The following is a 25,579-nucleotide window of genomic DNA, read 5'->3' as shown; positions in this document are numbered from 1 at the left end:
TTAATTTTTTTAAAAAAATTTTTCTATTAAAGTGACCTGATGATGGTGGCGAACCTGACCACCGAAACGTCGTCTATTTTATAAAAAAGTAAAAGAGTGTTTTTCTTTTACCTTTTATATACGTCTTCCAAAAATCGAAAAAATTAATTTTTTAAAAATTGTAATAACATTTTTGTCAATAATTCAATTATTTTTATAAATAATAAAATCCTTCTCAAGAATTCAATTATTTTTTTAAATTTTAATAAATTTCTTAGCAATTATTCAATTATTTTCATAAATGATAAAATTCATCGCAGGATTTCAATTATTTATAATACAATTTTACAGGAGAAAAATGTAATTATTCTTAAAAATTTAATTTCAATTCCTTGAAAAAATCAATTATTTAAAATCAAATGTTTTTGGCAATTCCTCGAAAAAATCCAATTATTTTCAAAAATATTAGAATTTTTCACAGGATTTCAATTATTTTCAAATAGTTTAATAAAATTTTTCGAAAGAAATAAATTATTTCAAATACAATTTTAATTAAATTCTTTTTTCGAAATAATTCAATCATTATTTTAGATTTTGATAAAATTCTTTCCAAGATTTCAATTATTTTCTAGAATTTTAATATAATTCTTCGAAATATTCAATTATTTTCAAGAATTAAAATAAAATTTTGGCAAAATTCAATTATTTCCAATTATTTTTATAAATTCTTTTCAAAATTCAATTATTTTCAGGGATTTTTATAAAATTCTTTCCAAAATTCAATTATTATTTTCTATTTTAGATCCGCCATTTTGAATCCACCATTTTGATTTTTGAGAATAATGTGAACAAAGTGGAAAAAAGGAATTTTTCAAGTGTATTAATAAGATGTTACATTTGATGCATAATCTAGAAAATATATATTTACACTTTGAGAGAGAGAGAGATATATTCACGTGAACCGCATCATGAACAACCTCATTGCTCTAAAGATAACTGTGTCGTAGTATGGTTAACCTAACCGCGCGATCGTGCATGACGACGCTTCAAATACCAGAGAACCAGAAATTGGAAACTTCTATTTAAATACAATCGATTATTTTTATATTCAAACGTTTTAATTAAAAATATTCTTTTGTGCACAAACAAAAACCACGCTTAAACATTAAATTTACCGCGAAAAAAGAAACTGTCATCAACATCATCATCATCATCATCATCAATTTATATAAAAGAGAAAATACATATAAAACAATAGGGTTTTTTTTTCATTGCGGCAAAAAAAAAAAATTTTTTTTTCCAAACAAAAGCAAAACAAAGAAAAAAAAATTTGATTGTGATTTAAATGAAAAGACAATCAAAAAATATGGATAAAAAAATGCAAATGATAATAAACAGATAATAAATCAAAATAAATAGAAATAAACAAGAAATAAATAGAAATAAAGAAAAATAAACTAGAAAAAAATGCTAATAACAAAGATAATAATAAAAAATAATAATAAAAATAAATAATAAAAAACAATAATAAAAAGCAAAAATGAAAAAATAAAAGAATGAAACAATAAATGAATGAAAAAATAAAAAAATTAAAAATTAAATAAAATTAATATAAACTGATAAAAGAACTAAAATATAAAATAAACGTTAAATTAACAAAACAGTTGAAACAACTCAAAATTTCATTACAAAACAAGCCAATTTGATTATTGTTTCGGATGTAAATAATTTTCGTTTTTCCATTATCGGGAAAATTTGATTGACAATCAGATAAATTTTATTTAGTATCAGCTCAAGTTTGAAGCTGAATCAGTCAACTAAAAGTGGCAAGTGAATTTTTCAATGACAATTAATTATTAAACAGTAGCCGTCTGTATTTTGATTGATTAAGCCAGTGCCATAAATGTTTTCATAGGATAGTAAATATATAACAATCAATCGACACTATTTTTAGTACACAATTTTTTGCAATCGATAATAATAATTTTTGAAAAAGTATCAAAAAAACTAACTTTATAATTGAAAAAAAGTAATAAAAAATGTAGCTAATCAAAAAAAAAAAAAAATCAAAAATAATAATTAATATTATTATTATTAATAATAATATTGATGAAAATACTGGTAATAATAATGATAATAACACTAAATATTATTATTATAAAAATTATTATATTATTATTATATTATTATTATATTATTATTATATTATTATTATATTATTATTAATTATTATTAATTATTATTTTTCATTATTATTTATCAAAAAGTTAATTTCACGACTAAAAAAACTCATTTTTAATGATTCACAAAAAGCACAAAAATTTTCTTCTGTTTTATTAATTATATAAAAATAAAAACAAAATATAAATAAAAAATAAAATAAAAATATAATTATTATTATTTAATTTTAATTTTTTGTTTATAATTTACAATGGTACAGTTATTTTTTAAATTATGATAAAATCTCACACATTTTTTATAAATATATTATTAAAATGAATTCACAATCATTATATGAACGATTTATTAAAAAATCTTCAACATTTAATTATACTTTTTTATAATTATGTAAATACGAATAAAATTATTTACTGCATCATTTGAAATGCTCTTTGACTTTCTATATTTGAAAAGTTTAAATACTGATTTTATATTAAAAAAGTTACATTTTTAGTTTGATATATTGAAAAAGTTTAATATGTCAGTATTTAATATTGACATTGCTGAATTTTATTTTATTAAAAAAAATATGACATTTTATATTATTTAATATTAAATTTTACATTATTATTATTATTAAGTTTTATTTTATTTATTTAAGTCTTTAAAATATTTTTTTCCAAAATTTTGTATTTAATTAATTTAGAAATTTATAAATGAATGTACAATTTAAGTATACAAGAAAATATTTCTAAATTTAAATTTAACATTTCTTTTCAAAAAATTAGTAAACAAGAAAAAAGTTTTTTCAACTTTTACCAAAAAAAAAACTGAATTCAAAGGAAGGTAATGCTCCATTTTGTAAAATTAGCTTTCTGTCTTTCTGTGAACTGACATTTTTTACTTTTTTTTCCTGAAAAAGTTTCACAATACTCTACAGTAGTGGGAGTTTTTGTTTTTTATTTAACTTTGTCTCACCATTTCACTTCAAGATTTTTTCCCATTAAAATCCATATAGACAAATAGAAGTATTTTAACTTTTATAATATATCGTTTAAATTAGGGAAAAACTTTTATTTGACTTCTCGAAAAATAAAAAAAAATTTCTCTGTTTCAGAAATATTGAACTACAAGGAACGAGATTCATTTCGTCATACATTTTTTTTATGGTAAGCATCGGCTATAAAGTGGAAAATGTACCTATTCAGAATTTTTATTGCATGCAATGAATCATCAAAAAGTTTGATTTCTATCTCTTCGTTTTTTCAACTGCTAAATATTAATTTAGTAGTGCTTAGGGAAATATTCGGAGTTTATTTATTTTATTTTTATTTTGAACCAAATTTTACATTGTAAATTTTTTTTTATTTTTTTATTTTATTCATTTTATTTTTATTCTGAATCAAATTTTACATTGTAAATTTTTTTTTATTTTTTTATTTTATTCATTTTATTTTTATTCTGAATCAAATTTTACATTGTAAATTTTTTTTTTACAATTTCAGTGAATTTCAAAAAATTAAAAAAAAAATCGTCGCAAGAATTCAATTATTTTTATAAATAATTAAATAATTATACTGAAAAATGTCAATAAAATTCTTCCTAAAAATCAATTATTTTTGTATAAAATAATATTCCTCGCTAAAATTCAATTATTTCTAAAAATTTCAATGAAATTCTTGGCAAAAATTCAATTATTTTCATTAAAAAAAAAATTCTTCGCAGAATTTCAATTATTTCTTGAAACTTTAATAAAAGTCTTTGTCAGAATTCAATTATTTCTATAAATAACGAAATTTTTCAAAGGAATTCAATTATTTTTAATACAATTTTCAATAAATTCCTGAAAAAAATTTTGTTACTTCATAATTAAAATTTGAATAAATCAATTAATTTATTCTAAAAAAGTTAAGTTTCAATTAGGTTTAAAATTAAAATGACAAAAAATGTTATTTAAAATTCTAAAAAATTATGTTTTGAAAATATTTCAGATTTATTTTGTAAAGATAATTGAATTTTTTTTTTAAACGACTGACATTTTGTGAAATAATTGAAATTTCCTGAATTTTCAATAGAAATAATTGAATTTTTAAAGAATTTTATTGATAATTTTAAAAATAGTAAATAATTTAGTAAACAATTCAAATTTGTTCAAGATAATTGAATTTTTACAAATAAACGACAATTCTTTCCAAAAATTAAATTATCTTCTAAAAAAAATCAAATTCTTTGCATGAATTCAATTATTTTCTTCAAAAAATCAAATTCTTTGCAAAAATTCAATTCTTTTCCAAAATTTCAATAATAAAAATTGTAATAAAAATCCTGAAAATTCATTTGAAAAAGAAAACAATTAAATTTTTTAAGTATCAATTGAAGTTTTTTAACATAATAAAAAACGTGATCAATAATTTAAATTTTTTAAAATTGATAATAATTGAATTTTGCAAAAAATTTTATTGAAAATAATTGAATTCTTGTGACGAATATTGTTATTTATAAAAATAATAGTTTTCTGCACAGAATTTTATAAAAATCTGTGACAATAATTGATTCTTGCAAAGAATTTTATTAAAATCCCAAAAAATAATTGGAGGCCTGTGACAATCATTGTTATTTATAAAAATAATTGAATTTAAAAAAAATTTTATTAAAATTCTTCAAATGAATTGAATTTTGCAAAGAATTTTATTAGAATTCCAGAAAATAATTGAATTTTGGAAAAAAATGTATTACAATTCTTGAAAATAATTGAATTTTGACAAAAATTTTATTAAAATTTTTGAAAATAATTGAATTTTTATAAGAATAATTTTATTAAAATCCCTAAAAATAATTGAATTTTGATAAAAATTTAATTAAAATTCTTGAAAATAATTGAATTTTGTAAAGAATTTCATTAAAATTTTTGATAATAATTGAATTTTTCTAATAAGAATTTTATTAAAATCCCTGAAAATAATTGAATTTTGGAAAAAATTTTATTAAAATTCTTGAAAATAATTGAATTTTGGAAAAAAATTTATTCAAATTCTTGAAAATAATTGAATTTTTTTGAGGAATATTGTTATTTATGAAAATAATTGAATTTTGTTAATAAGGAAAATAATTGAATTTTATAAAGAATTTTATTAAAATTCTTCAAAATAATTGAATTTTGCTAGTAAGAATTTTAAGAAAACCCCTGAATATAATTGAATTTTACTAATAAGAATTTTATTAAAATCACTGAAAATAATTGAATTTTGCTAAGAATTTTATTAAAATCACTGAAAATAATTGAATTTTGCTAAGAATTTTATTAAAATCTCTGAAAATAATTGAATATTGCAAAGAATTTCATTACAATTTTTGATAATAATTGAATTTTGATACGTTTTTTGTTTTAATTTAATATCCTGAGAAAAACTGTGCATCTCCAAAGTAATTTTTTTTAATCTAATTGACAGATTTAGAGAGAGGGAGAGAGAGACTTGCATAAATGAATGAATAGAGATAAGTGAATGAAATTTAATACAATATTAAACGATTCCCATAGAAAATGTCAGTGAAAGATGCGTGTGCGAGGTTTGACCTCGATTATAGAGTATTTCTTCCTAACGGAAAAACGCTCTAACTCTATTTGCTCTCGAAAGCGCCATGCCACACAACTCTCGAAACTAAAACCTCGAGAGAATTCCATAATGTATTTTTCAAAATGGCCATTCTCTTGACCGACAAAAATAAATCTTTACGAATCTCCTTCTCTCTCTTTCTTTCTCTATTTTAGCCTTTCTCTCTTGCTCGAGGAAAATTGTAAAAGTTGAAACTCATCGACGCAATGCGACGGGTGACGTTTCAATAAAAATGTACTTGTCTACTTTCACCTTAAACACACATTTTCTCTTTGAAATCATTTGTCAAATCTTCACTTTGAGAATCAATTTCTTCAAGTTGGCTCTTCAAATTTTACAATTTTTTTTATTTCGCAAAAAAAAGGAGAGGAAAATTTTCCTTTTTACTGTCAGGGATGACAAAAAAATTTAATTTTGCTTTTCCTTGACTTTTTCCTAATTTTGAGACAAAATTTGCACTTTTTCACTAAGAAATATTCTGATTTACTCTAAAAATTATAAGAAAGTCAAAAAAATCTTCTGTTACTTTTATTTGCGAATTTCTTTAATTGTAAAGTTATTCGAAAACACCAATAACTTCTTTTTTTAATATAAATATTCAAATATTATTATTTTCCTACAGGAATTAAGACTTTGCAAAATCTCAAATTCAAACCTTTTGAAATTTTTAAACTTATAAAAATATTGTTTCTGTAACTTCATCAAAATTATATTTTAAATACAATTTCTTCTTCAATAAAATGTGTATTAAAAAATAAATACTTAGAATTATATAAAAAAAACTTCAATTAAACTTTATCAAAAGTATTAGTTCTATGGAATTGTTAATTAAAAGTATGAAACATTTATATATTAATTGAATTTTGCAAAGAATTTTCTTTAAATACCAGAAATAATTGGATTTTGCAAAAAATTTTATTAAAATTATGAAAATAATTGAATTTTGCAAAAGAATTTGATTAAAACTCCTGCAAATAATTGAAATATGCCAAGAATTTTCTTTGAATTACAGAAATAATTGAATTTTGCAACGAATTTTATTAAAATTATGAAAATAATTGAATTTTGCAAAGAATTTTCTTCGAATTCCAAAAATAATTGAATTTTGCAAAGAATTTTATTAAAATTATGAAAATAATTAAATTTTGCAAAAAATTTGATTAAAGCTCCTGCAAATAATTGAATTTTGCAAAAAATTTGATTAAAACTCCTGCAAATAATTGAATTTTGCAAAGAATCTTATTAAAACTGTTGAAAATAATTGAATTTTCCAGAGAATTTTCTTTAAATTCCAGAAATAATTAAATTTTGCAAAAAAATTTATTATAATTGTTGAAAATAATTGAATTTTCCAGAGAATTTTCTTTAAATTCCAGAAATAATTAAATTTTGCAAAAAAATTTATTATAATTGTTGAAAATAATTGAATTTTGCAAAGAATTTTCTTTAAATTCTAGAAATAATTGAATTTTGCAAAGAATTTTATTAAAATTTTGAAAATAATTGAATTTTGCAAAGAATTTTATTATAATTGTTGAAAATAACTGAATTTTGCAAAGAATTTTTTTAAAATTATGAAAATAATTGAATTTAGAAAGAATTTTATTAAAAATCCTCCAAATAATTGAATTTTTGCAAAAAAATTTATTAAAATCCTTGAAAAAAATTGAATTTTGCAAAGAATTTTCTTTAAATTCCAGTAATAATTGAATTATGCAAAGAATTTTATTAAAATTTTGAAAATAATTGAATTTTGCAAAGAATTTGATTAAGAATCCAACAAATAATTGAATTTTGCAAAAAAATTTGTTAAAATTCTTGAAAATAATTGAATTTTGCAAAAAAATTTTTTAAAATTATGAAAATTATTGTATTTTGCAAAGAATTTGATTAAAACTCCTGAAAATAATTGAATTTTGCAAAGAATTTTATTAAAATTATGAAAATAATTGAATTTAGAAAGAATTTTTTTAAAAATCCTGCCAATAATTGAATTTTGCAAAAAAATTTATTAAAATTCTTAAAAATAATTGAGTTTTGCAAAGAATTTTTTTTAAATTCCAGAAATAATTGAATTTTGCAAAGAATTTTATTAAAATTTTCAAAATAATAGAATTTTGCAAAAAATTTTATTATAATTGTTGAAAATAATTGAATTTTGCAATAAATTTTATTATAATTGTTGAAAATAACTGAATTTTGCAAAGAATTTTATTAAAATTATGAAAATAATTGAATTTAGAAAGAATTTTATTAAAAATCCTGCCAATAATTGAATTTTGCAAAAAAAATTTATTAAAATTCTTGAAAATAATTGAATTTTGCAAAGAATTTTCTTTAAATTTCAGTAATAATTGAATTATGCAAAGAATTTTATTAAAATTATGAAAATAATTGAATTTAGAAAGAATTTTATTAAAATTCTTGAAAGTAATTGAATTTTGCAAAGAATTTTCTTTAAATTTCAGTAATAATTGAATTATGCAAAGAATTTTATTAAAATTATGAAAATAATTGAATTTAGAAAGAATTTTATTAAAATTCTTGAAAGTAATTGAATTTTGCAAAGAATTTTATTAAAATTCCAGAAAATAAATGATATGTAGGACAGAGTTTTAAAAAGTTTGAAAATAATTTAATTTTTTAAAGAATTTTATTACTTTTAAAAATAATTGAATATCTTGTGATCAATATTGTTATTTTTGAAAATAATTGAATTTTGCAAAATTTCAGTAATAATCTGCTTTCGAATTTCCACTGTTTTTTTATAGATTGGGCATAAAGTCAAGAAATTGTCTCACAAGTCACTATAGTAGCAATATTACAATAATTTACAGAACTAAAATTAAATAACCCACTTTCTGGAGTAGAGCAATAAAATTTATATTAAATTTACAAAATAACAACATTTCAGTTTTGTTACTAATTGGACATTAATTTCTTTAATTTTATCCAATTTGGAAAATATTTCGCATATACTTTGTTAAGAATTAAGATATTCATAAAGTCGAATTAAAATTTATTGAACACGTCCATGAAAAGAGGGGGATATTAAAAATTTTATTTTCCTCCAATGAGTTTAGATTCGGTATAATTAAGAAAAAAAACAAGGTTTATAATTAAGATACAAAAAAGTTGGAAAAAAAATAAAAAAATACGTTTTACGTAATTAGAATGCAACTGACTTCTGCTTGCTTCTTGCCTGCTTTTGCCATCAGCTTTTTATATCAGAGAGAAAAAGTTGAAATTTGATGCAGAAAAAGTTGTGGAATTTCATTCTTTTCTTTTTTTTCTCTTTTTTTTTTTTTTTTTGTTTCATATTTTGTTGGGGAGTTATGTCCTGCTTTGAAAATTATGTCAGCGAGACTCGAGAATTGCGAGAGTGGAGATTCGTTCGTATTGTCAGACTCAGTATCTAACAAAAGCCTTAAACCTGAAGGCGTGGTCTCTGGGTCACGGTTGCCTCTTAAAAAGACTCGACAATGTCTAGCGAGCAAAATCCTTTCATTGCTTCCGCATGACGGCACGAGTTCAAATGCTATATATATATATTGTTTGTTGATTCTTCAGCAAAAAGTCATCATTCAATTATATTTTTTATACCAACTGTTTGTTGTGTGAATCTTTGTTTTCTTTTTCTTCACTTTTTTTTCTCGACACTAATTGTTTGGCCTTTCATTGCCCTTCGTGCTTGTTAACATATTTGGTTCCAAAAGTTTGATTTTTTTTTGCCTAAATTTAAATCTCCCGTTATACGAGTGTTTTCTTAGAAAAAAATTCTTTAGATTTAATGTCTGATCATAAATAATAGTGAAATTAGGAAAAAATTGAGATTCAATATGGAGACGCTATTCTCCACATGAGAACGCCAAGGTCACCGCTAGATGACTAGACGCCACCTAGCGATGACCTTGGCGTTCTCAAGTGGAGAAATTCAACCATCATTTCTATTTAGAATTGTATAAAAAGTAATTAAGAATGTTACTAATAATAATCTTTGCAAAAATTCATTTTTTTCTCTACATAAACAATATAATTCTTCCTAAAGATTTAATTATTTTCAATACAATTTTAATAAAATTTCAAACTTCAATTTATTTTTTAAATTTCAATAAAATTCATCGAAAGTATTCAATTACATTAAAAAATAGTTAACTAACTTCATCACAAGAATTCAATTACTTTCTTAATTATTAAAAGTCTTCGTATGATTTCCATTATTTTTGACGCATTTTTAATTAAAATTCTTGAAAGAATTTTTTTAATCTCTTTTCATTATTATCAAGAAATTTAATTATTCTCCAGAGAAGTTTAAATATTTTCATAAATTTAAATCAAATTCTTGTCCAAAATTGAATTATTTTCTAAAATTTTAATCAAATTCTTCCTCAAAATTCAATTATTTTCATAAATAACAGAATTCTACCCAGAAATTAAATTATTTTCAAAGATTTTGATAAATTCTTTTTGTAGAATAATTGAATTATCTTTATAAATAATAAAATTCTTTAGTGAAATTCAATTATTTTCAAAAAATTTAATTAGATTTATTGCAAAAATTCAATTATTTAAAAAAAAAGTTTAATCAAATTCTCGTTCTTAATTCAATTATCTTCAAAAATAACAGAATTCTACCTAGAAATTCAATTTTTTTAAAAATATATATAAAATTCTTGTCAAGAATTTAATTATTATTTTCCAAAATTCTATAAATTCTTGTCAGGAATTCAATTATTCTCAAAAATAACCAAATTCAACCAAGAAATTCAATTATTTTTCAAAAATAACAGAATTTTACCTAGAAATTCAATTTTATTTTCAAATTTCCTATGAAATTCTTGGCAAGCATTCAATTATTTTCAATTATAACAATATTATTTGCAGAAATTCAATTCTTTTCGAAAATTTTAATCAAATTCTTCCAAAGAATTCAATTATTTTTATAACTAACAGAATTCTACCTAGAAATTCAATTATTATTATAAATAACAAAATTCTACAGAAATTCAAAAGTTCCTATAAATTTCTTTGCAGGAATTCAATTATCTTTTTAATTCAATTCATATAAAAAAATTCAATTCTTTTCGAAAATTTTAATCGAATTCTTCCCAGGAATTCAATTATTTTTATAAATAAAAGAATGCTACATAGAAATTCAATTATTTTCAAATTTTCTATGAAATTCTCGCAAGAATTCAATTATTTTCAAAATTTTAATTATATTCATCGCAAAAATTCAATTATTTAAAAAATTTTAATAAATACCTTGACAACAATTCAATTATTTTTATAAACAACAGAATTTTACCTAGAAATTCAATTATTTTCAAATTTTCTATGAAATTCTCGCAAGAATTCAATTATTTTCAAAATTTTAATTATATTCATCGCAAAAATTCAATTATTTAAAAAATTTTAATAAATACCTTGACAACAATTCAATTATTTTTATAAACAACAGAATTTTACCTAGAAATTTCATTATTTTTAAATTTTCTATGAAATTCTCGCAAGAATTCAATTATTTTCAAAAATTTCAATTCTTTTCATATCTGAACAATTTAATTATTTTCAAAAATTAGAATATAAATAATAATAATATAATAATATATAATCTTGACAAAAATTAAATTATTTTTATAATAAAAAAGAATACTATCTACAAATTGAATTATTTTCAAATTTGTTATAAAATTCTTGTCAACCATTCAATTATTTTTAAAAATTTCAATTAATTTATGAGAAAAATTCAATTATCTTAATAAATAATAAAAATCTTTACAAAAATTCAATTATTTTCAAAATTTCTACAAAAATTGTTGTCAAGAATTCAATTATTTTCAAAAAATAATAAAATTCTAGTCAAGAATTCAATTATCTTCAAAAATAATAAAATTCTAGTCAAGAATTCAATTATCTTCAAAAATAATAAAATTCTTCACAAAAATTCAATTATTATCAAAAATTTCAATTGAATTTTTCGCAGAAATTTTATTATTTTTAATACTATTTTTATAAAATTCTTGACAAGAATTTAATTATTTTCAAAATTAGTTTTAAAATTTTTTCAGGAATTATTTTCAAATATCAAATTCTTTTGAATAATTCCTCGAATAATTCAAGTATCTTCAATTAAAATTTCCTCTAAAGATGAGATTATCTTTTTTTTAGGATTTATCTAAAATTCATTTTATTTAAAGTACCAATTCTCTGATTCTTTATATTCTCCTTTTCGTATTTAAATATTTCTTTCCCTCCGAGTAGAATTTTCTTACTTAATTTTCTTACTACTTACTATTTTCTTTTCTACTATTTTTTTTTACTTTGTTTTACTTCTCTTTATATTTAAAATGAGTTGCTTGTTCCATCTTTTTTATTTATTCTCTAAAGCAAGCTCTAGAGTATAATATTTTTCCGCAGCTATAATTGTTATGAAAATAAAAGGAGAAAATTGTTTTTTCCTTCCGCGAAATTCCATTTTTATGTGAGATTAATGAAGTGATCGTTCCCCTTTATCATTTTTTTTTTCCTCTCGGTCTTTAATTCATGCATGAGACTCAGGGGAGTTGTGGAGGAGAGATTTTTCGTCGGTGGTGGTGGTGGCACTATATTTGTACAAAAGGTGAATAATAATTTTTTAAGGTCGTCAGCCAAGTCTTTTGCAGCATCCTTTGACGTCCTTGAAATCCACACCCTCTTTTATGCATCGCATCGTTAATTGATTCTCCCGTCAAAAGAGTCTAGGTCGTTAGACGTTGGTAAACAAATCCTTTGAGGTCCAAACATTCTTCAGAGATCAAAACACGCACCAGATCGTATACACATGACACTTTTAGTTTTATGTCAAATGATGACGATTCGACGGAGAATTTTATGTTTATTTTGCGATGAACTTGATGAACTCGATAATATTATGCAAGTTTGAATTTTTCTTCTTTATTCGAGAAAAATAATAATCTAGCATTTTGACCTGAGAGAATTTTTTTAATTTCTTGACCATGAGGGACTGAAGTCCACTAAAGTTTTTAAAAACGAAATAGAATTTTTCTTTCAAAAATTCAGTTTTAATTTAAAAATAAAAAAATAGTAAAAGTGTCAGAAAATAGTCGTAACATTTTTAAAGTAAATTACAGTTTGTTATTAAGATTTTTTATCCTTAGAAAAATTGCGGGTAATTGAATTAATTCAAAGTGCGAAGACTGTTTGCGACAATATTTAGCGAATGGAGAGAATTTGTAGCTTTTTTTTATTTTAATACAATATATTGAGTTTATATCTGTGCTGAATAAAATAGAGACGAAACTATGGCAGTAAAGACTAGTTTATAGTCGGTACATTCTTTTGTATCATACGGTAGTTCCGAAGCAGGAAACGATCGACGATCTCCCGGTGCAATAAACTAGAGCGAGTAGATACTGGTATTTGCCATAAGTATCGAGTAAAATATTTATTATGTAACCTCTCTTTGTGTTCTATATATATCAACACAAACGCTTCTTTACATTTGTGGCTGTATTTATATTTTCTATGTCTAAAAGGGCCTCAAACACAGCAACAGGTTCAAAATATATACAAAAAAGAAACATTCACGCAAGTGCGTGTGACAAAAGAATATTTTTATTTTTTTTTTACTTTTTTTTTTGTCTCTTCTCTTTCTATGAATCATAACCATTTTTTCATTATACGAAACTTTTCCTTCCTTTTCTACACCTGCGCCATTCTTTATTCAACACATTGTCATAATTTTATATTCTCATTTCATATTCAAACACTATTTTCTCAGTCAATAATTCCATTATTATCTATTATAAGAATTATCATCAAATGGAATATATTATCGAATTTCGGTTCTTTCAATTTACTTTTTAAATTTTAATACAAATCTTCGAAAATATGCAATTATATTTGAAAAATTTAAACTAAATTCATCACTGGAATTCGCAATTACTTTCTTAATTATGAAAAATCTTCGTGTGATTTCCATTATTTTTGACACAATTTTAATGAAATTCCTTGAAAGAATTTTACTATTTTTTTGATTATTATTTTCAAAAATTTAATTAAATTCTTGTCTAGAATTCAATTATCTGTAAAAATGTTAAAAATTTTCTCAGAAATTCAATTATTCTTCCAATTTTCATAAAATTCTTGTCAAGCATTCAATTATCTTTATAAATTTTAAAAATTCTTTGCAGAAATTCAATTATTTTTGTAAATTATATAAAATTCTTGTCAAAAATTCAATTATCTTCATAAACAACAGAATTCTACCTAAAAATCAAATCAATTTCAAAAATTTTGATAAATTTCTTTGCAGGAATTTAATTATCTTCATAAATAATAAAAATCTTCACAGAAATTCAATTATTTAAACAAATTTTAGTTAAATTCTTCGGAAAAATTCAATTATTTTCGAAAATTTTTATAAAATTCATGAAAAAAATTAAATTATTTTCATAAACATCAATATTTATCAGAAGAATTGAATTATCTTTACGACTTTTAATAAAATTCTCTGACAGAATTCAATTATTTTCATAAATATTCATATTCATCACAGAAATTCAATTATTTTCAAAAATTTAAATAATATTATTAGCAAAATTCACTCATTTTTATGATTTTAAAAAAAATTTTTTGTAAAATTAAATTATTTCCCGGAATTTAATAAAAATTTTTTTAAAATTCAATTATTTTTACGAATTTTAATAAAATCCTTTATAAAATTCAATTATTTTCAGGAATTTAATAAAATTCATTGCAAATTTCAAATATTTTTATGAATTTTAATAAAATTCTTTGCAAAATTCAATTATTTTCACGAATTTTAATGAAATTCAATTATTTTCAGGAATTTAAGAAATTCTTTATTTTTACTTGTTCACAAGTAACAGAATTCTACATAAAAATTCAATTATTTTAAAAATTTTTATAAATTTCTTTTCAAGAATTCAATTATCTCTATAAATAACAGAATTCTATCAAGAAATTCAATTACTTTCAAATATTCCAATAAATTTTTAAGAAAAATTCCATTATCTTAATAAATACTAACATTCTACACAAAAACTCAATTATCTTTATAAATAACAGAATTCTGACGAGAAATTCAATTATTTTCAAAACTTTTATAAAATTCTTGTCGAGAATTCAATTCTTTTAAAAAATTATTATTAATTTCATCGCAAAAATTCATTTCTTTTTAAATATTTAAATCAAATTCATCCAAAGAATTCAATTATTTTTAAAAATAACACAATTCTACCTTTAAATTCAATTATTTTCAAATTTTCTATGAAAATCGCGCAAAAATTCAATTATTTTAAAAATTTCAATTAATTTATGAGAAAAATTCAATTATCTTAATAAATAATAAAATTCTTTACAAAAATTTTAATTAAATTCATCCAAAAAATTCAATTCTTTTTGAAAATTTCAATCATATTCTTGTTCTGAATTCAATTATTTCCATAAGTAACAGAATTCTATCTAGAAATTCAATTATTTTAAAAAATTTCGAAAAATTTTTTTACAGGAATTCAATTATTTTCATAAATAATAAAAATCTTCACAAAAATTTAATTATATCAAAAATTTTAATTTAATTGATTTAAAAAATTCAATTCTTTTCGATAATTTTAATCAAATTCTTCCCAAGAATTCAATTATTTTCAAATTTTCTATGAAATTCTCGCAAAAATTCAATTATTTTCAAAATTTTAATTATATTCATCGAAAAAATTCAATTATTTTCAAACTTTTAATTAGATTTATAGCAAAAATTCAATTATTTTAAAAAAATTACACAAATTTTCGGTCCTAATTCAATTATCTTTAAAAATAACAGAGTTCTACATACAAAATTCAATTATTTAAAAAATTTCTTGTAAAGAATTCAATTATTATTTTCAAAAATTCTATAAATTCTTTGCTCAAATTCAATTATTCTAAAAAATTTAATTATATTCATTGCAATAATTCAATTATTTTCTAATCTTTTTATCTAATTTTCACAAAGAATTCAATTATTTTCATAAATAACAAAATTCTACCTATAAATTCAATTTTTTTTTCAAAATTTCTATAAAATTCTTGTCGAGAATTCAATTATTTTTAATTGTTAAATTACATTCATCGTAAAAATTCAATTCTTTTTGAAAATTTAAGCAAATTCTTTTCCAGAATTCAATTATCTTCATAAATAACAGAATTCTACCTAGAAATTCAATTATTTTCAAAATTTTTATAAAATTCTTGACGAGAATTCAATTACTTTTTAAAAAATTTTAATATTATTCTTTAGCAGAATTCAATTATTTTCAAAATTTCTATAAAAATTCTTGGCAAGAATTCAATTATTTTCAAAAATTTCACAAAATTCTGTGCAGAAATCCTATTATTCTTAAATCGAAAATAAAGTTCTTGGAAAGAATTCAATTATTTTCAAAAATTTTAATTGCTTTATGAAAGAAATTCCAGATTGTAAATAAATAAATTATCTCCATAAATAGCAGAATTCTACCTAAGAATCCAATTATTTTTAAAGATTTTGATAAATTTTCATTGCATTGTAATTTTCTTTACATTGTCATAATTTTATATTCTCATTTCATATATATTCAAACACTATATTTTCTCAGTCAATAATTCCATTATTGTCTATTATAAGAATTATTATCTTCAAATGGAATATTTTATCGAATTTCGGTTTCTTTCTGTGAACTTTTTTCTTTTATCCATATTTATATACTGTATTCTGTCTCTGCTCTTTGTTACAGCATTTTTTTTTTTTTATTTTTTAATTTCTTTTGTCAAGTTTGTCGATATTGAATTACAATGAATAGAACATAATATTATAATCGTAAAATAGAACCGATGAAATATTGCGCATTATATTCGTATGGATAGAATTGTGAAAATTTTTTTTTTGCGATGCAAAAAAAGAGGATGGCGAATATAAATATACTACTACTATATAGAATCATCGATTGACAAGAAAGATTCGTTTCCGTTATGAATCCAGTTAGCGAGTAAAAAAATTCCAGAGAAAGAGATACTTTTTTGGAGTTTGAAATTGTTAGGGGGATGAGAATTTTTTGTTTATGTCACTAAACTGGAATGGGGATTTTTTTTTTGTTTTTTCCTATATATATATTGACTTTCTCAATCGGCCCACACGACGAGGACGTCGAACAGGTGCACTCGAGTCTGACCAATACCGATCTAATCCCCTTTTCTTGAGAATGTCATTTGCATATTCAACTCTAGAGAATCCAGTCAAGATGCATTTCCTTTTACCCATCGACATAACTGTTTTGTATATATCTATATATATGCATTAGGTAAGAAAATAGTTTTTTCTTCAATTCAATGACAATTTTCAATCATTATTTTCAATACTTGTTTGAAAATTGAAACATTTTATTTTAAATTGAAAAAAATTATCGATTTTCACACTCGATGATTAATTTTTAAAAAAGATCAAAAAGTAACTTTATGACTGAAAATACTAGCAGGGTTGCCACGCAAAATGGAAATCTGGAAATGTCAGGGAATTTTATAAACCTTGAAAAAACCTGGAAAAGTCAGGGAATTAATTAATTATTCAAAAGAATGGATTTAGTTAAAAACACTGAAAAAATCGAATTTTGAAGTAGTTAAAAATAATTACAGAAATTCAATTATTTTCAAAAGTAATAAAATTCTTCGTAGCAATTCAATTATTTTCAAAAATTTTAAGAAAATTCTTGGCAAAATTTCAATTATCATCATCAAATACAAAATTCTTTCCAAAAAGTCAATTAGTTTCAAAAATTTTAATAAAATTCCTGTCAAGAATTCAATTATCTTCACATTTAATCAAATTCCTTCATTAAAATTCAATTATTCTTAAAAATTTTATTAAAAATTCGTCGAATGAATTTAATTCTTTAAAAAAATTTTTAATTATTATTCATCGAAAAAATTCAATTCTTTTTAAATATTTAAATCAAATTCTTGACATGAATTCAATTATTTTTTAAAAATAACAGAATTCTACCTAGAAATTCAATTATTTTCAAAATTTTTATAAAAATTATTGACAAAAATTCAATTATTTTCAAAAAAATTTATTAATGTTTTTTAGCAGAATTCAATTGTTTTCAAAAAGTTAATAAAATTAAAGGCAAGAATTCAATTACTTTAAAAAATTTCAATTTTATCTTAATAAATAATAAAATTCTTCAAAAAAATTCAATTATCATCAAAAACTTTAATTATAAATTCATCTAAAAAATTCAATTCTTTTTGAAAATTTTAATCAAATTCTTAGTCTGAATTCAATTATTTTCATAAGTAACAGAATTCTATATAAAAATTACATTTCATTTAAAATTTCAACAAAAATTCTTGTCAAGAATTCAATTATTTACAAAAATTTTAATAAAATTCCTGTCAAGAATTCAATTATCTTCACATATAATCAAATTCTTCATTAAAATTCAATTATTCTTAAAAATTTTATTAAAAATTCGTCGAAAGAATTTAATTCTTAAAAAAATTTTTAATTATATTCATCGAAAAAATTCAATTCTTTTTAAATATTTAAATCAAATTCTTGACCTGAATTCAATTATTTTTTAAAAATAACAGAATTCTACCGAGAAATTCAATTATTTTCAAAATTTCTATAAAATTCTTGGCAAGAATTTCCAATTACTTTGTAAAAAATTTTAATATTCTTTAACAGAATTCAATTATTTTCAAAATTTTTATAAAAATTATTGACAAGAATTCAATTATTTTCAAAAAAAATTTTTAATGTTCTTTAGCAGAATTCAATTGTTTTCAAAAAGTTAATAAAATTAAAGGCAAGAATTCAATTATTTTCAAAAATTTCAATTATCTTGGAAAATAATAAAATTCTCCAAAAAAATTCAATTATTATCAAAAACTTTAATTAAATTCATCTAAAAAATCCAATTCTCTTTGAAAATTTTAATCAAATTCTTAATCTAAATTCAATTATTTTCATAAGTAACAGAATTCTATATAGAAATTAAATTTCATTTAAAATTTCAACAAAAATTCTTGTCAAGAATTCAATTATTTTCAAAAATTTTAATCAAAATTCTTTTCAAGAATTCATTTATTTTCATAAATAAAAAATATCTAAAAATTCAGTTTTTCTAAAATTTTAAATTTTTAATCGAATTAATTGAATTTCTGCGAAGAATTTGATTAATATTTCTATAACTAATTATTTACAGAAATAATTCTTCGAAAAAATTCAATTATTTAAAAAAAATTTTTTAATAAAATTCTACGCAAACGTTTAATTATTTTCATAAATAATAAAAATTCCACAAGAATTCAATTATTTACAAATAATTTTCTTAAATTATTATTCAATTATTTTCATAAATAATAAAATTCTTTTTTTGGAATACAATTATTTTCATAAATAATAAAATTCTTTTTTTTGGAATACAATTATTTTTATAAATAATAAAACTCATCGCAGACTTTTAATTACTTTTAATTTAATTTCTCGAAAAATGTTAATTATTTTAAAAAAAGTTTTATTAAAATTCTTGACGAAATTTCAATTATTTTTAAAAGCTTTTCTTAATTCAATGATTTTTAATATCTACTACTTCAATAAAATTTCCCAAAGTAATGTGATTATTTTCATAAATAATGCAACTCTCAGCAGGCTTTTAATTATTTTTAATACAATTTTAATCAAATTTCTCGAAAAATTAAATTATTTTTAAAAATTTTATTAAAATTTGTCATGATAATTCAATTATTTAAAATTTTGTTTATAAAATTTTTCTTTTATTAAATTTTTCTTTTATTCTTTTTTAATTTTTGCAAAATTCAACTATTTCCTAAATTTTAATTTTAAATTCTTTTTTATATTTAAAAAGGATTTTTAAAAGAGAAAAAATAAATCAAATTTATTACTTACAGTACAGTTATTTATACCTAGAGTAAGAAATATACGTAACTTAAGTAACGCAAAATTGCGACTTGACCCCTTGGCACTTCTTGGAATCTGTTTGACCTTATTTTCAAAACGAAGACGTGCCACTTTTGTCTTTAAATTCTTTCTAAACACTCAACTTTTCGAAAATTTCCCTAACAGAGTTTTATTATTAATTAAGTTTCTAAATATTGAATTCAACTTTTTAATTTTTATTCCACTTTCAGAATAAAGATAAGTACCTATTTGACATAGAGTCTAATAAACTTTTTATTAATTGCAAGTAAATTTTTTATTTTTCTTTCAAATAATTTTATAAATAAATAAAATTATTATAAAATAAAATTTTATAAATAGTTTAAATATTAATTTAAAAAAATGACTTAAAATTTAGTTGGTATTTTTTTTTTAAAGAAGAGACAATGATGAATGGTATTTTTCTGGAATAATTTGCGCATATTCATCATCGATATATTTCGAGTGTTCTATTTTAATTTCAAGACCTATAATAGTGGTTTCTATAATCTGTTCGTGACCCTTTAAATCCTACACGATCACTAATTGCACACATGGTGTTCATCATACCCGAAATAAATCAAACTTGAGCATTCACAGGTGTTAGACTTCGATTTATGAGCAAACTCGTTAGATAGCATGTGCGATACGAAAATGAATTAGTTTCCCACTATATATACAACAACAAAGTATTTTTCTCTTTTCTAGAAAGAAATAACAAAATTTTATTAAATAATATTTAATTTTATTAAATAAAACTATCTTTATTTATTTTCTTCGAAATTTGACAAAACTTTTAATTTTGTCTAAATTTTTTAAATTATTATCGGGAATTCAATATTATCTTCAAAGAAAATTTAAATTACACATGATTTTTAGCCTTTTTAAATTAAATAACAAAATTTTTCGGAGAGAAATTCAATTATTTTCAACAAATTTTATTAAAATCTTTAAAAAAAAATTCAATTATTTTCTAGAATTTATGTGTAATTTATCGAAAAAAATTCAATTATTTTCAAAAATTTTAATAAATAAATAAGTAAAATTCTTAATTAAAGAAATTAATTTCATCAATAAATAACAAATTTTCATAAAATTCTGGGCAAAAATTAAATTATAAAATAAAATTTGTAAAAATTCAAATTCAATTTGTTTTGAAGTAAATATAAATTCTTTTGAGAAATTTAATGAAAATTGTACTAAAAACAATTTAATTTTTCTAGTGATTTTATTAATCATCATTTTTGAAAATATTTGTATTCATGCCAGGAATTTTATTAAAACTTTAAAAATAATTGAATTTCTCCGAAGAATGTTGTTATTTATAAAAATAATTGAATTTTCGTCACGATATTTATTAAAATTTTCGAAAATAATTGAATTTTTTCGATGAATATCATTAAAATTTTGAAAATAATTGAATTCTTACCAACCATTTTATAGAAAATTTGAAAATAATTGAATTTCTATATGTACAATTCTTTTATTTATGAAAATAATTGAATTGTTGTCCAGATATTTATTAAAATTTTAGAAAATAATTGAATTTTTCTCATAAATTAATTAAAATTTGGAGAATAATTGAATTCTTGCGAGAATTTTATAGAAAATTTGAAAATAATTGAATTTCTAGGAAGAATTCTGTTATTTTTAAAAATAATTGAATTATTGGCAAGAATTTGGTTAAAATTTTCGAAAAAAATTGAATTTTTTTATATGAATTGAATTAAAATTTTTGTGAAGATTTTTATTATTTATAAAGATAATTGAATTCATGTAAAGAATTTCATAGAAAATTTAAAAATAATTAAATTTCTAGGTAGAATTCTGAAATTATTAAAAAAAAATTGAATTCTTGGGAAGAATTTGATTGAAAATTTAAAAAGTAATTGAATTTTTGTGATTAATGTAATTAAAATTTTTGATAATTGAATTGTTGTGAAGATTCTTATTATTTATAAAGATAATTGAATTCCTGTAAAGAATTTTATAGAACATTTCAAAATAATTGAATTTCTAGGTAGAATTCTGTTAGTTATGGAAATAATTGAATTCAGAACAAGAATATGATTAAAATTTTCGAAAAGAATTGAATTTTTTAGATGAATTGAATTAAATTTTTTGACAATAATTGAATTTTTGTAAAGAATTTTATTATTCGTTAAGATAATTGAATTTTTCTCATAAATTAATTGAAATTTTTGAAAATAATTGAATGCTTGCCAAGAATTTTATAGAAAATTTGAAAATAATTGAATTTCTAGGTAGAATTCTATTTCTTATGGAAATAATTGAATTCAGAACAAAAATATGATTACAATTTTCGAAATGAATTGAATTTTTTAGATGAATTTAATTAAAATATTTGAAAATAATTGAATTTCTGTAAATAATTTTTTTATTTTTAAATATAATTGAATTCTACCAACAAAATTTTTGAAATAATTGAATTTCTAGGAAGAATTCAGTTATTTATCAAGATAATTGAATTTCTATAATTATTCTATAATTTTATAATTTTAATATTTGCCTGTGAAATATTAATAATAATAATAATAATAATAAATTGAATACAGCGTTCCGGGCGCTGGTGCGTAAAATTTGCAGAGTAGCAATAATAATAATAATATTAACAGTAAAATATCGGAATATTTAGAGAGCTCTTAAATTACGGCGTATTTGCAATAATAAAAACATCTAGTTATAAGGAAAAGAAATGCCCCTCGAGAATCATTATATACTTGACTGATTTTTGTTTTGATAGCTCGATTTGAATTTCCCCCTTGTTTCCACATCAGAAATTACCCTTATTTACGCTTCATCGCGCACAAATATTTTCTATTGTCCTCTCCCGAGTGCAGCATGGGTTCTCAATTTCCTCAATCAGCAATTAATAAAAATTTCTTCAGTTTCGCTATTTAACTCGTGATTTATATCATTTTTTTTCTAAATAAGAACTTATACGCCTTTTGATTTATATTTCCTTCTAATTATAATTATACACTTTCCAAAATTAACATGTCAATTAAAAATAACGGCGCCTATGACCCTCAGCACTAAAAAAAATATTCTTAATTTAAGAATATATACTAAAAAAAAGGTGCCCAGGATATAAATGGTGCCCAGACTTAAATTAAGTGAGAAATATTCTTACTATAAGAATATATTCTCATTGTAAGAATATTTCCACTTAATTTAAGTCGGTATCCTGGGCACCTTTTTTACAGTATATATTCTTAAATTAAAAATATTTTTTAGTGAGGTCACCTCAGCTTTATTTTTTATTTAAAATAACAAAATAACATTTTTCACACGTTTTTCTTTTGAATTTTAATTAACTTTGTTTTATGTACTTCATTTAGGGACCTCGGGGACAGTTTCGCCAACTCAGATTAAAATTGAATCAATTTTAAAATTAGTTTAACCACTCATGATAATTGGTTGGTGTAGGATTAAAATAGTTGATTAACTTTTAATAGATGTTAGTGGAAAAAAAATAAAATTTTGTCGGAAAATAAAATACATACTGAATTTTCCAGACCAGCAACTGCTGCAAATGAGCCCAACTTTTCCTCCCATTTCGTTGTGTGTAGAAGCACACAAACAAACACACTTTCAACCGCAAGACAATCGTTTCGCAGACTTGTTATCCTCTTCTATGGAAAGAAGACGTGTAACGACACAATTTCCAATAAAACAAATGTCAATCACTTTGCACACTCACATATATCGAGAGAGAGAGAGAGAGAGTGGGAACTTGTTCAGACTCGTCACGCTTTTCCGGGAAAATGCAGTCGAACGACAGTCCTTTGGATTTCGGTCGGGTAAATTCAACAAATACTTGCAACAAAGCTTCCGTGTTGCTCTTGAATGGTCATTGTCCTCAGTGTCAATAAACAACGTCAACATCAGACTCCTTATTTATTCCCGTTTCCATTTCTCTAAGTGATTACACTCTCTCTCTCTGTCCCTCTCTCTCCATTACAGATTCTTTGGTCACACCTCCCACGCGCTATGGTTAATAATCATCATTTTCATTTTCCTATAATATTTCAATTTAACTCTAACTATACTGAGAAAAAAAAAATTTTTTTTAACTAAAAATAAGTAGCCGACCAAAAAAATATTTTTTTTTTTTTTTGAGAAATTTTGATCATAAATAACAGAATTCTACCTAGAAATTCAATTATTTTTCAAAAATTGTTCTAAATTCAATCATTTCCAATAAGTAACAGAATTCTACCTAGAAATTCAATTATTTTCAAATTTTCTATGAAATTCGTGGCAAGCATTCAATTATTTTCAAGAATAACAATATTCTTTGCAGAAATTCAATTCTTTTCGAAAATTTTAATCAAATTCTTCCAAAGAAGTCAATTATTTTTATAAATAACAGAATTCTAACTAGAAATTCAATTATTTTTATAAATAACAGAATTCTACCTAGAAATTCAATTATTTTTCAAAAATAACAGAATTCTACCTAGAAATTCAATTATTTTCAAATTTTATATGAAATTCTTGGCAAGCATTCAATTATTTTGGAATATTTCAATTAATTTATGAGAAAAATTCAATTATTTTCATGAATAATAAATATCTTTATAAAAATTCAATTATCAAAAATTTTAATTCAATTCATATGAAGAATTCAATTCTTTTCGAAAATTTTAATCAAATTCATCTCAAGAATTCAATTATTTTCATAAAAAACATAATTCTACCTAGATATTCAAAAATTTTCAAATTTTCTATGAAATTCTAGCAAGAATTCAATTATTTTTTAAAATTTTAATAAATATCTTGACAACAATTCAATTATTTTTTTAAACAACAGAATTCTGACAAGAAATTCAATTATTTTGAAATTAGCTATAAAATTCTTGGCAAGCATTCAATTATTTTCAAACATTTCAATTAATTTATGAGAAAAATTCAATTATCTTAATAAATAATAAAATTCTTTTTGCAAAAATTCAATTATTATCAAAAATTTTAATTAAATTCATCCGAAAAATTCAATTTTTTAAGAAAATTTTAATCAAATCCTTGTTCTAAATTCAATTATATCCAATAAGCAACAGAATTCTGCCTAGAAATTCAATTATTTTCAAAATTTCTACAAAAACTGTTGTCAAGAATTCAATTATTTTCAAGAATAACAATATTCTTTGCAGAAATTCAATTATTTTAAAAAATTTTAATAAAATTCCTGACAAGAATTCAATTATCTTTATTAATAATTAAATTCTTTGCAGAAATTCAATTATTTTCCAAAATTTTAATAAAATTCCTGAAAATAATTCAATTATCTTCATTAATAATTGAATTCTTTGTAAAAATTCAATTATTTAAAAAAAAATTAATGAAATTCGATGACAAATTCAATTCTTACGAAAAAATTCTTTATGATAATTAAATTTTAAGAAACATTCAATTCCTTAATTTATTGTTTATTTTTGTGTTTGAATAATTGAATTTTCGTACAATTTTTTAATAAAAAATCATTTAAAATTGAATTTCAATTAAAATTTAAGATAATAATTAAATATTAAAAGCGTTATATAGCTTGAATTTTTGGAAATAATTGAATTTTGAAAAGGTTTCAAATTAAAATCTTTGAAAATCTGAATTTTTTATACTTTTAACTAAAAATTCTGTATAAATTAAGTTTTGTGAAAAAGTTTAATTGACTTTGTTTTTAATTTATATTAAAAATTTAATTGAAGACTTTTTTAAAAAATCGAAATTTCAATGAAAATTGTATTGTAAATAAATTTATTTGAATATTCTCAAAGAACTTTTTTAAAAATTATTCAAAATAATTGAATTCTCGTTGAAT

At 20.8% G+C, this 25,579-nt stretch overlaps 1 protein-coding gene and 1 long non-coding RNA gene across 5 annotated transcripts in view; one reads left to right on the top strand and one right to left on the bottom strand.

Annotated features, from left to right (window-relative positions):
• The window catches only part of LOC122510889, a 300,548-nt gene that overhangs the window by 135,621 nt on the left and 139,348 nt on the right, over positions 1–25,579 (bottom strand). The window lies entirely within an intron of this gene.
• LOC122510892 overlaps positions 1–25,579 on the top strand; it is a 113,137-nt gene that overhangs the window by 658 nt on the left and 86,900 nt on the right. Inside the window, exon 2 of the long non-coding RNA XR_006302472.1 lies at positions 3,257–3,308. This is a non-coding gene — a long non-coding RNA (uncharacterized LOC122510892). The remainder of the gene's footprint in view (positions 1–3,256; positions 3,309–25,579) is intronic.

Source organism: Leptopilina heterotoma, unplaced genomic scaffold, assembly GCF_015476425.1.
Source record: "Leptopilina heterotoma isolate Lh14 unplaced genomic scaffold, ASM1547642v1 Lhet_77, whole genome shotgun sequence".
In the NCBI taxonomy this organism is placed as follows: domain Eukaryota; kingdom Metazoa; phylum Arthropoda; class Insecta; order Hymenoptera; family Figitidae; genus Leptopilina; species Leptopilina heterotoma.
The sequence above is the reverse complement of the archived record's forward strand: the minus strand, read 5'-3'. Positions and strand labels throughout refer to the sequence as shown.